Below are 13,156 nucleotides of genomic sequence, written 5' to 3' on the forward strand. Positions count from 1 at the left end.
AGCAAAAAAATAATAATTTTATGGTTGGGTTTTGCCACAGCACAGGGAAGTGTATTAAAGGGTCACAGCATTAGGAAATTGAGAAGCATTGGTTTAGAGGAAGCACTGAGTGCTGTTTTGATGTCAACAGAGGCATTAAAGTATAAGAGTCCCTGACCAAATAAGACAAGAGCTTAGAATTGAAACTCACGGGTAGCATATTGAGCACATGTATTTTTAAAGTTAGGTTCTAGCATTTCTCAGGCAGAGTGTATAAGAAGAACTCAGAATATTCCCGAAGCAACGATTCTTCATTCTCAAATGTCAGATAGTCAACAGCCTGTGGCAAGGCCTCTTGTTAATACTTCCTCTTTGTTTGGTCTCAGATTATCTTCTGATTTAGAAATAAAATGCCAGTGCAGTTAATAATGTGGCTGGTAGAGAGACACAGAGTCATTTATCTCCTTAGAATGAAACTAAGTCTACACCAACCCAAACAAACCATTCACAGTGCCTGTTCTGCTCATCACTACCCACTAGGATATCTGTTTGTCTAACAATATAAACCACTGGTTTGAAATGGCCATCCCAGTTGGGAATAAATTTGAATGATGTGCATGCCCCTAGATGCTGCCTTCTTTTGCTTGTTTACTGACCAAATGTGTATGTTGGGCTACAATTTTAATCTCATTGGGCATCTAGGAATCTTGTTACTGTGCTCATTCTGGCTTTAGCAATGTCTCACCTAAAATTATCATCACTTGAACACACATTGCCTATTACTACCTCTCTACTGACCTAACTTTTACCCCAAGTCTCTCAGTCTCAATTATTACGGTCTCCAGTCATTGCTTCCTCAGGAAGTTATCTTCATCTTTCATCCTTCCAGTTCTATGACTCCTATTTGTCACACACTTTGGCCTGTAGTTGTAATCTAACTTGTACCATTTCCTGTTTGTTTATACATCCGTGCTATTATGAACAATTATTTGTATATGGTTACTCTATCTGCATGTGCATCTGCACAGCAGAAGATGGCATCAGATACTTGTGAACTGCCAAGTGGGTACTGGGAATTGAACTCAGGACCTTCAGAAGAACAGTGACTACTCTTAACCACTGAGCCATCTTTCCAATGTGATCAAACTTTACCTAAATACAGAATGTATTCTAAATACTACATTAGGATCCATGATCCAATGGTGAAACAAAAACCTGAGTAGAAGCCCACACTTGTAGAAGTTTACAGTGTGATGAAGGACACAGATATTAAGTAATTAGAAATAGTATAAAATTAAAAGCAATTTTTGAGGGCCCGTGTCCACCCTGCCACAGGGCACAGCTACACAGGGGAAGTAGAACTCGGGGAGTCGACTGCCCTTATCCCATTCTGGGCTATAAGGAAGTACTGCTGAAACAGGGCTCTGGGGGGTGGGAAGAGCAGTCTAAGATATGGGGAAGTTTGAGCTGGTTTGGGGAGGGGATCCTGGGCCTGTCACAAGGCTGGGGCTTTGGGGTTTTCTGACTCTTGGATGTAGGGAACGGCGCGGCAAAACAAAGATGGCGCCGACAGCCAGCCCCGTCTGAATGTAAACAACTTACCGCGCTGCGCATGCACAGGCTTGTCCCCTCCTCAGGGCAGCTGTTTGATCCGGCGCCCTCCTGTGGTGAACAATAGTACTGCGCATGCGCAGGTTTTGCACCTGGTGTCAGTTGGCTGGTGATATGCTTATGAGGGGGCGGTACTATGCTAGTGAGGTGATTCATTCTCCGCCAATCCCTGGAGGACAAGTAGTGGGGTGATAGTGGGATGACTGTGGGGTGATAGTGGGGTGACCCGTGCCTCGCCAATCCCTGAAGGATTATACTGTTGTGTATATAAGGCGAGCGCTTTTGCCGCTCGAGGTCCCCTTGTCAACAATGAAGGTGTCCTGCAGTAAAGGCTGTTGAGGAGAATCCAACCGTGTTGCGTCTTCCTTGCCGGCCGAGGTGGGCGTGACACTTGGACATCAAGGTGCTGCTGGGAATCATAGAAGAACTGAGAATGGAGTCACGAGCCATGGGCTAGAACAGCATCTAGCCGGGGGTGGAGGTTGGGGAAGGGAGATCTGGCTTGTTCCATCAGGGTGATTGTCTTTGGCTCAGCAGAGGTAGGTTTGGTGGTAGTTGTGGCTGGGAGCCCAGAGAGGCCTTCTACAGGAGATTCGGCTATGACTCTGTAGGTGAAGGCCTACTTTTCATTGTTCCCCAATGCAGATCTTGATGAAAAGAGATAGTCCATGAGAGAGTCCATGATTCTAAACAGTTTTTAATGGCAGAAAACAGATGTGTAAAACCATACCCAACTTCTCTGGTTGACCTGAGATTAAATACCTCCTGCTGGGAGGAACAGCTGGGAAGGAAATCTCATTAGCTAAGCCCTCTGGGCCTCTAGGTACCTCATTAGCATGGAGAACTCTGTTTTGAGCCTTTGTGACCATAGGACAATTTCTTTTATGTGAGAAGCATGGCACGCATTCGAAGTCAGGCATCTGTCAGGGAGCTTTGAGTCGTCTAAGCCTCAGGTGTGTGCCAACCGAGTCTCTGGATCTTGAGCTGCTCTGCCTCAACAAACTTTTAGTTTGGGGGACTTTGGTTTTAAGTCCCACAAACTTTCTGTGTGGTTCTTTAAAGAATTTTCTTGAAACTCCATTTACAAAGAAATATTTGTGTTGAGATCTACAGCACAAATAGAGTGGTTTGGGAAAAGGTTATAGAGACGTGGAATATTCTTGCTACAGAGAATGACACACTCATTAAGATTCCAAGTAGAACAAGAAAGGTGTATGTGACCCCTCTAACAGTCATGTGCTATGGGACAAGGCTGCAGCTGCTGGTAGATTCAGGCAGATTGTGATGTGTAGTTCTTATAGAGAATTTTTGTCTTTATGGACCATAGAAAACCATTGAGGTATCCAGCAAGGCAGAGATAAGATCTTATTTTGCTTTAGAAATGTCTTTGGGAGCTGTCTGTGGAAAGATTGGTCATAATGAAGTGTTTAGAAAGCTTAGAGAACATCATTTAGAAATATATCGTAACCCAGGAAAGAACTGTTGGTCACTGACTCCAGCATAATAGCCATAGAAATAAAGTTAGAATATTCATGAGGCTAGATAGCAAGAATTTTGTGATGGCATGGAGGTGGGGTTAAGGGGAGAAAAATGGCAACCATTGTCGCAAGGCACATTGTCTGGGGCACAAGTGGAAAGGTCATGTCATTGAAGAATAGTGTTCTAGAAGGAGACATTCATGAGTTCTGTCTCCATGCTGTTGGTTTAATGGAAGCTTGAGATAGCCAAGTAAATCTCAACTTATAAATTATGAGCTACAAAGAGATATGGGTTAGAGTTACTGATGTGGATGCTCGGCTGAATAGAATGTTACTAAATCTTTGGATGTAGTGGCAGGACCCGAGAGAAGAGGATGAAGTGCTTGTAAGCCTAATTTAAGCTTACAGAGATTAGATAGATAGATAGATAGATAGATAGATAGATAGATAGATAGATAGATGATAGATAGATGGATAGATAGGTTGATAGATAGATAGATATAGATATAGATATATAGACACATTTCCATAGTGCCCTTAATCACATTGAACAAAAGCTCAATATAAATATTTGTGATAGAATATCCTGGTCACTTTTGGTGACCATCATTCAATTTCCATAGTTTTTTTTGTAATATAAACATGTTAATCTGTATATTGGAAACACAGGCATAGAAACTCAGAGGAATGAGAGAAATGTTGCAATCAGAAAAGCTAGGAGTATCAAAGTTGTATAAGAAACCAGTTTCCCCCTCTCAAAATATATGCCTGCCTATAAAGAAAACAGCCAAAGGAAATATTTATTTGTCAATTGATTGATCTGATAAATCAGATGTCTTCCAATTAGTCAGTGCTGCTGATTCTCCATTATTCTCATTACCATCTGTGAAATAAGCCTCCTCCTATGCAAAACAATACCAAATGATTCCCTCTCTCTGAATTGAGGAGCCATGCAGAGCAAGACAGATATAGTCTGTCCCACATCACCAAATAACAGGTGGCCTTGGTATCTAGCACAGTTGAAGTATCCACAAAACAATTATGCTCTCTCAAGCCTGTGTGGACCATTCTCACTGTGATACCAAGAACACTTATGCTAATAAACATTAGCTTGAGAACATTTCTTGGCAGTCATATAGTTGTAGAGGGGACAGGGTATAGACTGACTCAAGCCTCCAAGTCCTCCTACTTGTCCGAGGTTGAGGGATTTTCTAGTAGGTGGAATTATTAGTTTTGTTGTAAAATCGGGGTAGTCTGATAAAGTACTGCAGTTGGTCGCGGTTGGAGGGGAGAAATCATGTCTCCTAGTTATTTGTGAGAAGCCTAATGGAAAAGAAGGGGCTCCGAGAATTATTTAAAGAACAAAAGGTAATTGAGAACAGGATTGAACTGGGATGAGAAAAGCAATGTAAGTTGCCAACCAAATTACCAGGAGCATGAATCCCTTTAGAGCTATTAATGAGAAGCCATTAGACTATAACCCAGTGCAATTGTATGCTGTTCCCCAGGCCTTGAAGAGACAATGACAGAATCGTTACCTGCCCTCTTTACATAGCTCCCCTGGGAATATCTTACCTGGCAAGTGGGAAACTGATTTAATGAAGTTGAAGAACCTTGATCATTTTTAGCTATTCAGTCCCTGCCTCTCCCCTGGATGGTCCTCTTTTCTAAAAGAACATAGCTCATTTTATTTATTTTACCCATCTTTATTAAATTGGGTATTTCTTATTTACATTTCAAATGTTATTCCCTTTCCCAGTTTCCAGGCCAACATCCCTTTAATCCCTCCTCTTCCCTTTTATATGGGTGTTCCCCTCCCCATCCTCCCCCCATTAGCACCCTCGTCCCCAGAATTCCATTCAGTGGAGGTCCAGGACCAAGGGCTTCCCCTTCCACTGGTGCTCTTACTAGGATATTCATTGCTACCTATGAGGTCAGAGTCCAGGGTCAGCCCATGTGTAGTCTTTGGGTAGTGGCTTAGTCCCTGGAAGCTCTGGTTGGTTGGCATTGTTGTTCATATGGGGTCTCGAGCCCCTTCAGCTCTTTCAGTTCTTTCTCTGATTCCTTCAATGGGGGTCCCATTCTCAGTTCAGTGGTTTGCTGCTGGCATTCGCCTCTGTATTTGCTGTATTCTGGCTGTGTCTCTCAGGAGAGATCTATATTCAGTTCCTGTCAGCCTGCACTTCTTTGCTTCATCCATCTTATCTAGTTTGGAGGCTGTATATGTATGGGCCACATGTGGGGCAGGCTCTGAATGGGCGTTCCTTCAGCCTCTGTTCTAAACTTTGCCTCCCTATTTCTTCCTAAGGGTATTCTTGTTCCCCTTTTAAAGAAGGAGTGAAGCATCCCCATTTTGGTCATCCTTCTTGAGTTTCATGTGTTCTGTGCATCTAGAGTAATTCAAGCATTTGGGCAAATATCCACTTGTCAATGAGTGCATACCATGTGTGTTTTTCTGTGATTGGGTTACCTCACTCAGGATATGTTCCAGTTCTATCCATTTGCCTATGAATTTCATAAAGTCATTGTTTTTGATACCTGAGTACTATTCTACTGTGTAGATGTACCACATTTTCTGTATCCATTCCTCTGTTGAAGGGCATCTGGGTTCTTTCCAACTTCTGGTTATTATAAATAAGGCTGCTATGAACATAGTGGAGCATGTCTCTTTGTTATATTTTGGAGCATCTTTTGGGTATATGCCCAAGAGAGGTATAGCTGGGTCCTCAGGTAGTGCAATGTGCAATTTTCTGAGGAACCTCCAGACTGATTTCCAGAATGGTTGTGCCAGTCTGCAATCCCATCAACAATGGAGGAGTGTTCCTCTTTCTACACATCCTTGCCAGCATCTGCTGTCACCTGAGTTTTTGATCTCAGCCATTCTGACTGGTGTGAGGTGGAATCTCAGGGATGTTTTTATTTGCATTTCCCTTATGACTAAAGATGTTGAACATTTCTTTAGGTGCTTTTCAGCCATTCGGCATTCCTCAGCTGTGAATTCTTTGTTTAGCTCTGAACCCCATTTTTAATAGGGTTATTGGTCTCCCTGCAGTCTAACTTCATGAGCTCTTTGTATATTTTGGATTAAGCCCTCTATCAGTTGTAGGATTGGTAAAGATCTTTTCCCAATCTGTTGGTTGCCGTTGCCTTACAGAAGCTTTGTAGTTTATGAGATCCCATTTGTCGATTCTTGATCTTACAGCATAAGCCATTGGTGTTTTGTTCAGGAAATTTTTTCCAGTGCCCATGTGTTCGAGATTCTTCCCCACTTTTTCTTGTATTAGTTTGAGTGTATCTGTTTTATGTGGAGGTCCTTGATTCACTGGACTTAAGCTTTGTACAGGGCAGTAAGAATGGATTGATCTGTATTCTTCTACATGCTGACCTCCAGTTGAAACAGCACCATTTGCTGAAAATGCTATCTTTTTTCCATTGGATGGTTTTGGCACCTTTGTCAAAAATCAAGTGACCATAGGTGTGTGGGATCATTTCTGGGTCTTCAATTCTATTAACTGGTCTATCTGCCTGTCTCTGTACCAATACCATGCAGTTTTTATCAATATTGCTGGGTAATACTGCTTGAGTTCAGGGTTAGTGATTCCCCCGGAAGTCCTTTTATTGTTGAGGATAGTTTTAGCTATCCTGGGTTTTTTGTTATTCCAGATGAATTTGCAAATTGTTCTGACTAACTCTATGAAGATTTGGATTGGAATTTTGATGGGGATTGCATTGAATCTGTAGATCACTTTTGATAAAATGGCCATTTTTCTATATTAATCCTGCCAATCCATGAGCATGGGAGATCTTTCCATCTTCTGAGATCTTCTTCAATTTCTTTCTTAAGAGGCTTGAAGTTCTTATCATACAGATCTTTTACTTGCTTGGTCAAAGTCACACCGAGGTATTTTATTATTTGGGACTATTATGAAGGGTGTCATTTCCCTAATTTCTTTCTCAGCTTGTTTCTCTTTAGTGTAGAGGAAGGCTACTGATTTATTTGAATTAATTTTATACCCAGCCACTTTGCTGGAGATGTTTATCAGGTTTAGGAGTCCTCTGGTGGAACTTTTGGGATCACTTAAATATACTATTATATCATGTACAAATAGTGATATTTTGACTTCTTCCTTTCCAATCCGTATCCCTTTGGTCTTCTTTTGTTGTCTGATTGCTCTGGCTAGAACTTCAAGAACTATATTGAATAAGTAGGGAGAGATTGGGCAGCCTCGTCTAGTCCCTGATTTTAGTGGGATTGTTTCAAGTTTCTCTCCATTTAGTTTAATTTTAGCTACTGGTGTGCTGTATATGACTTTTACTATGTTTAGGTATGGGCCTTGAATTCCTGTTCTTTCCAAGACTTTTATCATGAAGGGGTGTTGAATTTTGTCAAATGCTTTCTTAGCATCTAATGAAATGATCATGTGGTTTTTATCTTTCAGTTTGTTTATATAGTGGATTATGTTGATGGTTTTCAGTATATTTAACCATCCCTGCATACCTGGGATGAAGCCTACTTGATCATGGATGATTGTTTTGATGTGTTCTTGGATTCGGTTTGCAAGAATTTTATTGAGTGTTTTTATGTCAATATTCATAAGGGAAATTAGTCTGAAGTTCTCATTCTTTGCTGGGTCTTTGTGTGGTTTAGGTATAGGAGTAATTGTGGCTTCATAGAAGGAATTCAGTAGTGCTCCATCTGTTTCAATTTTGTGGAATAGTTTGGATAATATTGGTATGAGGTCTTCTATGAAGGTCTGATAGAATTCTGCACTGAACCCATCTGGACCTGGGCTCTTTTTGGTTGGGAGACTTTTAATGACTGCTTCTATTTCTTTAGGAGTTATGGGGTTGTATAAATGGTTTATCTATTCCTGATTTAGCTTCGGTACCTGGTATCTGTCTAGGAAATTGTCCATTTCCTGCAGATTTTCAAGTTTTGTTGAATATAGGCTTTTGTAGCAGAATCTGATGATTTTTTTTAATTTCCCCTAATTCTGTTGTCTCCCTTTTCATTTCTCATTTTGTTAATTTGGACACTCTGTGTCCTTTGGTTAGTCTGGCTAAGGGTTTATCTATCTTGTTGATTTTCTCAAAGAACCAGCTTTTGGTTCTGTTGATTATTTGTATAGTCCTTTTTGTTTCTACTTGGTTGATTTCAGCTCTGAGCTTGATTATTTCCTGCCTTCTACTCCTCCTGGGTGTATTTGCTTCTTTTTGTTCTAGAGCTTTTAGGTGTGCTGTCAAGCTGCTGATATATGCTCTCTCCTGTTCTTTCTGCAGGCACTCAGCGCTATGAGTTTTCCTCTTAGCACAGCTTTCATTGTGTCCCATAAGTTTGGGCATATTGTACCTTCATTTTCATTACATTCTAAAAAGTTTTTAATTTCTTTATTTCTTCCTTGACTAGGTTATCATTGAGTAGAGCATTGTTCAACTTCCATGTATATGTGGGCATTCTTCCCTTATTGTTATTGAAGACCAGCTTTAGCCTGTGGTGGTCTGATAAGACGCATGGGATCATTTATAACATTATGTATCTGTTGAGGCCTGTCCTGTGACCTATTATATGGTCAGTTTTGGAGAAAGTACCATGAGGAGCTGAGAAGAAGGTATATCCTTTTGTTTTAAGATAGAATGTTCTATAAATGTCTGTTAAGTTCATTTGGTTCATGACTTCTGTTAGCCTATCTATGTCTGTTTAATTTCTGTGTCCATGATCTGTCCATTGATAAGAGTGGGGTGTTGAAATCTCCTACTATTATTGTGTGAGGTGCAATGTGTGTTTTGAGCTTTAGTAAGGTTTCTTTTATGCATGTAGGTGCCCTTGTATTTGGAGCATAGATATTTTGGATTGAGAGTTCATCTTGGTGGCTTTTTCCTTTGAGTAATATAAAGTGTCCTTCCTTATCTTTTTTGATGACTTTTGGTTGAAAATCAATTTTATTCTATGTTAGAATGGCTACTCCAGCTTGCTTCTTCAGACCATTTGCTTGGAAAGTTTTTTTCCAGCCTTTCACTCTGAGGTAGTGTCTGTCTTTGTCTCTGAGCTGTGTTTCCTGTAGGCAGCAAAATGCTGGGTCCTCATTATGTATCCAGTTTGTTAATCTATGTCTTTTTATTGGGAAATTGAGTCCATTGATGTTGAGAGATATTAAAGAATAGTGATTGTTGTTTCCTGTTATCTTCGTATTTGGAGGTAAGATTATATTGGTGAGCTTGTCTTCTCTCTCTCTCTCTCTCTTTTTTTCTTTGCAAAAAACAAAGAGCTTTTTCTAGGGTGTATCTTGCCTCATTGTATTGGGCTTTACCATTTATTATCCTTTGTAGGGCTGGATTTGTAGAAAGATATTTTGTAAATTTTGTTTTGTCATGGAATATCTTGGTTTCTCCATCTATGTTAATTGAGAGTTTTGCAGGATACAGTAACCTGGGCTGGCATTTGTGTTTTCTTAGGTTCTGTATGACATCTGTCCAGGATCTTCTGGCTTTCATGGTCTCTGGTGAGAAGTCTGGTATAATTCTGATAGGTCTCCCTTTATATGTTACTTGACCTTTTTCCCTTACTGCTGTTATTATTCTTTCTTTGTTTTGTGCATTTGGTGTTTTGATTATTATATGACAGGAGGAGTTTCTTTTCTGGTCCTATCTATTTGGAGTTCTGTAGGCTTCTTGTATGTCTATGGGTATCTCTTTTTTTAGGTTAGGGAAGTTTTCTTCTATGATTTTGTTGAAGATAATTACTGGTACTTTGAGTTGTGAGTCTTTACTCTCTTCTATACCTATTATCCTTAGATTTGATCATCTCATTGAGTCCTAGATTTCCTGTATGTTTGGACCAGTAGCTTTTTCTGTCTTACATTATCTTTGACAGTTGTGCTGATGATTTCTATGGAATCTTCTGCTCCTGAGATTCTCTCTTCTATCTCTTGTATTTGATTGGTGATACTTGTATCTACGACTTCTTGTCTCTTCCTTTGGTTTTCTATATCCAGGGTTGTTTCCATGTGTTCTTTCTTTATTGTTTCTATTTCCATTTTTAATTCCTTCATCTGTTTGATTGTGTTTTCTTGTAATTCTTTCAGGGATTTTTGTGTTTCCTCTCTAAGGGATTCTACTTTTTTACTTGTGTTTTCCTGCATTTCTCTAAGGGAGTTCTTTATGTCTTTCTTAAATCCTCCATCATCATGATCAAATGTGATTTTAATGCTAGATCTTGCTTTTTTGGTGTGTTTGTATATTCAGCGTTTGCTTTGGTGGGAGAATTGGGCTCTGGTGATGCCATGTAGTCTTGGTTTCTGTTGCTTGGGTTCCTGCGCTTGCCTCTCACCATCAGGCTGTCTCTGCTGTTACCTTGTTTTGCTATTTCTGACAGTGGCTAGATTGTCCTATAGGCCTGTGTATCAGGAGTGCTGTAGACCTGTTTTCCTGTTTTCTTTCAGCCATTTACAGGAACAGAGTGTTTTGCTTTCAGGCATGTAGTTGTTCCTATCCACTGGTCTTCAGCTGTTCCTGTGGGTGTGTTTCCTGAGTCCACCAGGCAGGTCACTTGGAGCAGAAAAGTTGGTCTTACCTCTGGTCTCGGGCCTGAAGTCGCTCCTCAGAGCTAGGTTTCAGCTCTCTGTGAGGCCAGCAACCAGAAGGACCTGCCTCTACTTCTGGATCCCTGTGCACAGGAGTCCCTGATGGCGTTATGTGTTTCCCTCTAGCATCAGAAATGTGGGTAGAGAGTAGTCTCCTCTGCTTTCCCAGGCATTGTCTGCCCCTCTGAAGGTCTAGGTCTCCCTCCCATGGGATTTGAGTGCAGGGACCTATTTGACTGGGTCTGTTCAGATCCAGGTGCAGTCTGGACCGCAGGGCTCCTGCAACTTGACTGCCCCATCTTCCTGTGCCCAGAAGCTCTATACAGTTTCTTCTTGGGTTAGGGATTTGGGCAAAGGTAGGCAGAACTGGTGGTCTCTCCTGCCCTGCAGTCTCAGGATTGCCCACCCGTCTGGACAATGAGCTCTCTCTCCCATGGGGTTTGGGAGCAGGGAGCTGTGGGCTAGGATCAGCGAGGTTCAGGTGTCAGCTAGAAACCAGCTCATTTTATTTTGTACAAGCTTTAGAGACTTACTATTGATGAAATAGAACGCAGCACAGTGAATTAGTTACACAATGTACTAAGGAATGAATTATTTGCATATGTGTAAGTATTGATATTTTCCCAATCAATTATGAGACCTCTAAGAGCAGACTTTTACAGTTTCTGCATTGGTCTTTGAATTTTTATTTGTCTCTAGTTTATCCCCAGTGTACATGTGGAGTAGGAACTGATATGAAATACTTGCCCAATGAATGGAACTAGAAACTATCACTTTGAGTGATATAACCCAGATTCAGAAACACACATATAGTTTATATTCACGTATAAGTGGACAAAAGCCATAAAGTAGAGGAGAGCTATGCTATGATCCACAGACCCAAAGAAAGTATGTAGCAAGGAGGGCCCAAGTTAAGATGCGTAAATCTCACTCAGAAGAGGAAACAAAATAGCCATCAGAGGTGACTGGAGAAAGGAGACTGGTAGGGAGATGGGGTGAGGAGGGGAACTGGGATGGAGATCAGGTATGGGGAGGGTGGGAAGCTAGAGAAGGCTATAAGTGAGAATGGAAATTAGTGGAAGGCATCTTTGGGGTGAGATGGAGACCTGGGATATGGAAGGCTCTGGGGAGACTTTGCAGATAATCCTAGTTGAGATTCCTACTAGTGGGGGATATAGTTACTGAAGTGGCCACCTCCTATAGCCAGGCAGAAATTACAGTGGAAGGAGGGGGATATTAACTTATCCACAAAACCTCCATTTGAGAATTTGTCTTGCATACAAGATGTGTAGGGATAAAGATGAAGCAGAGTCTGAGGGAATGGCTAATCAATCAAATGACTGGCCCAATTGGAGACCCCTCCCATGTGGGAGACCCAACCCCTGACACCATTCATTGTACTCTCCTATGCTTGCAGGCAGTAGCCTAACATAACTGTTTCCTGAGGGGCTTCACCCAGCAGCAGATAGAAACAGATGCTGAGATCCACAGACAAACATCAGGCAGAACTTGAGTGAGCAAGTTGAATGGTCAAGAACACCACAAGAAGACCTACAGAGTCGGCTAACCTGGACTTATGGGGGCTCACAGAGCCTACCACCAATCAAATAGCATATAGGCACTGACCACCCTACACATTTATAGCAGATATATACAGCGTGGTCTTTACGTGGGTTTTCTAACAATTGGAGTAGGGACTTTTCTTTGACTCTGTTGCCTGCTATTGGATCCCTTTTCCCTAACTGGACTGTCGAGTTGGGCCTCAGTGGGAGACGATGTACTTAGTCTTGCTGGGACTGAATGTCCCAGGGAAGGGTGGTATGAGGAGAGGCTTCCCCTTTACTGAGGAGAGCTGGAGTATGATGGGGGAGGGATTTGTAAGAATGAAACTGGGAGGAGAGGAGGGACGGATGTGGGCAGCAATCAGGATGTAACGTGGATAAATTAATGAATTAAAAAAGACTCCCCCCCCAAAAACATAAGTGAAATAGGGAAATGCTGTATGCTCCAAGTAAAATCATTGACAAACATCTCAGTGCAAGAGTGAAGATGGGGACCATACGGAGCTTGGTTGCTATAACATCATGTTAGTAGTCGTCTTTTCCTTTCTTATCTGACCTTTTCTTGCCTTTGGTTCCATGGGGAAATCATTTAAGGTTAGCATACAAGGTAATGATGAATGCTCAATGGGTTATTTTGTGCTTACGTATCATTGTTGTTTGTTATGTCCTCTTCCCTGCCTGTGTTCTTTTGATCCATCTTGCTGGTCCCCTGCCTCCCTCTCAGGTAGTCCACGCTCCATTTCCATGTTCCATGCGATCCTTTATCCTGTCTATTCTACATTCTCTGCTTACTATTGTACTCTCCTCTCCTATGCCCCTCTTCGAGCTTTCATGTCATAAGTGTACACACACACACACACACACACACACACACACACACACACACCCTTAAATAGATATTCCATACATGTAAGAAAATACATTATACTTTTTCTTTCTGAGTCCT

The sequence above is a fragment of the Rattus norvegicus genome, chromosome 6, assembly GCF_036323735.1.
Source record: "Rattus norvegicus strain BN/NHsdMcwi chromosome 6, GRCr8, whole genome shotgun sequence".
Taxonomy (NCBI): Eukaryota; Metazoa; Chordata; class Mammalia; order Rodentia; family Muridae; genus Rattus; species Rattus norvegicus.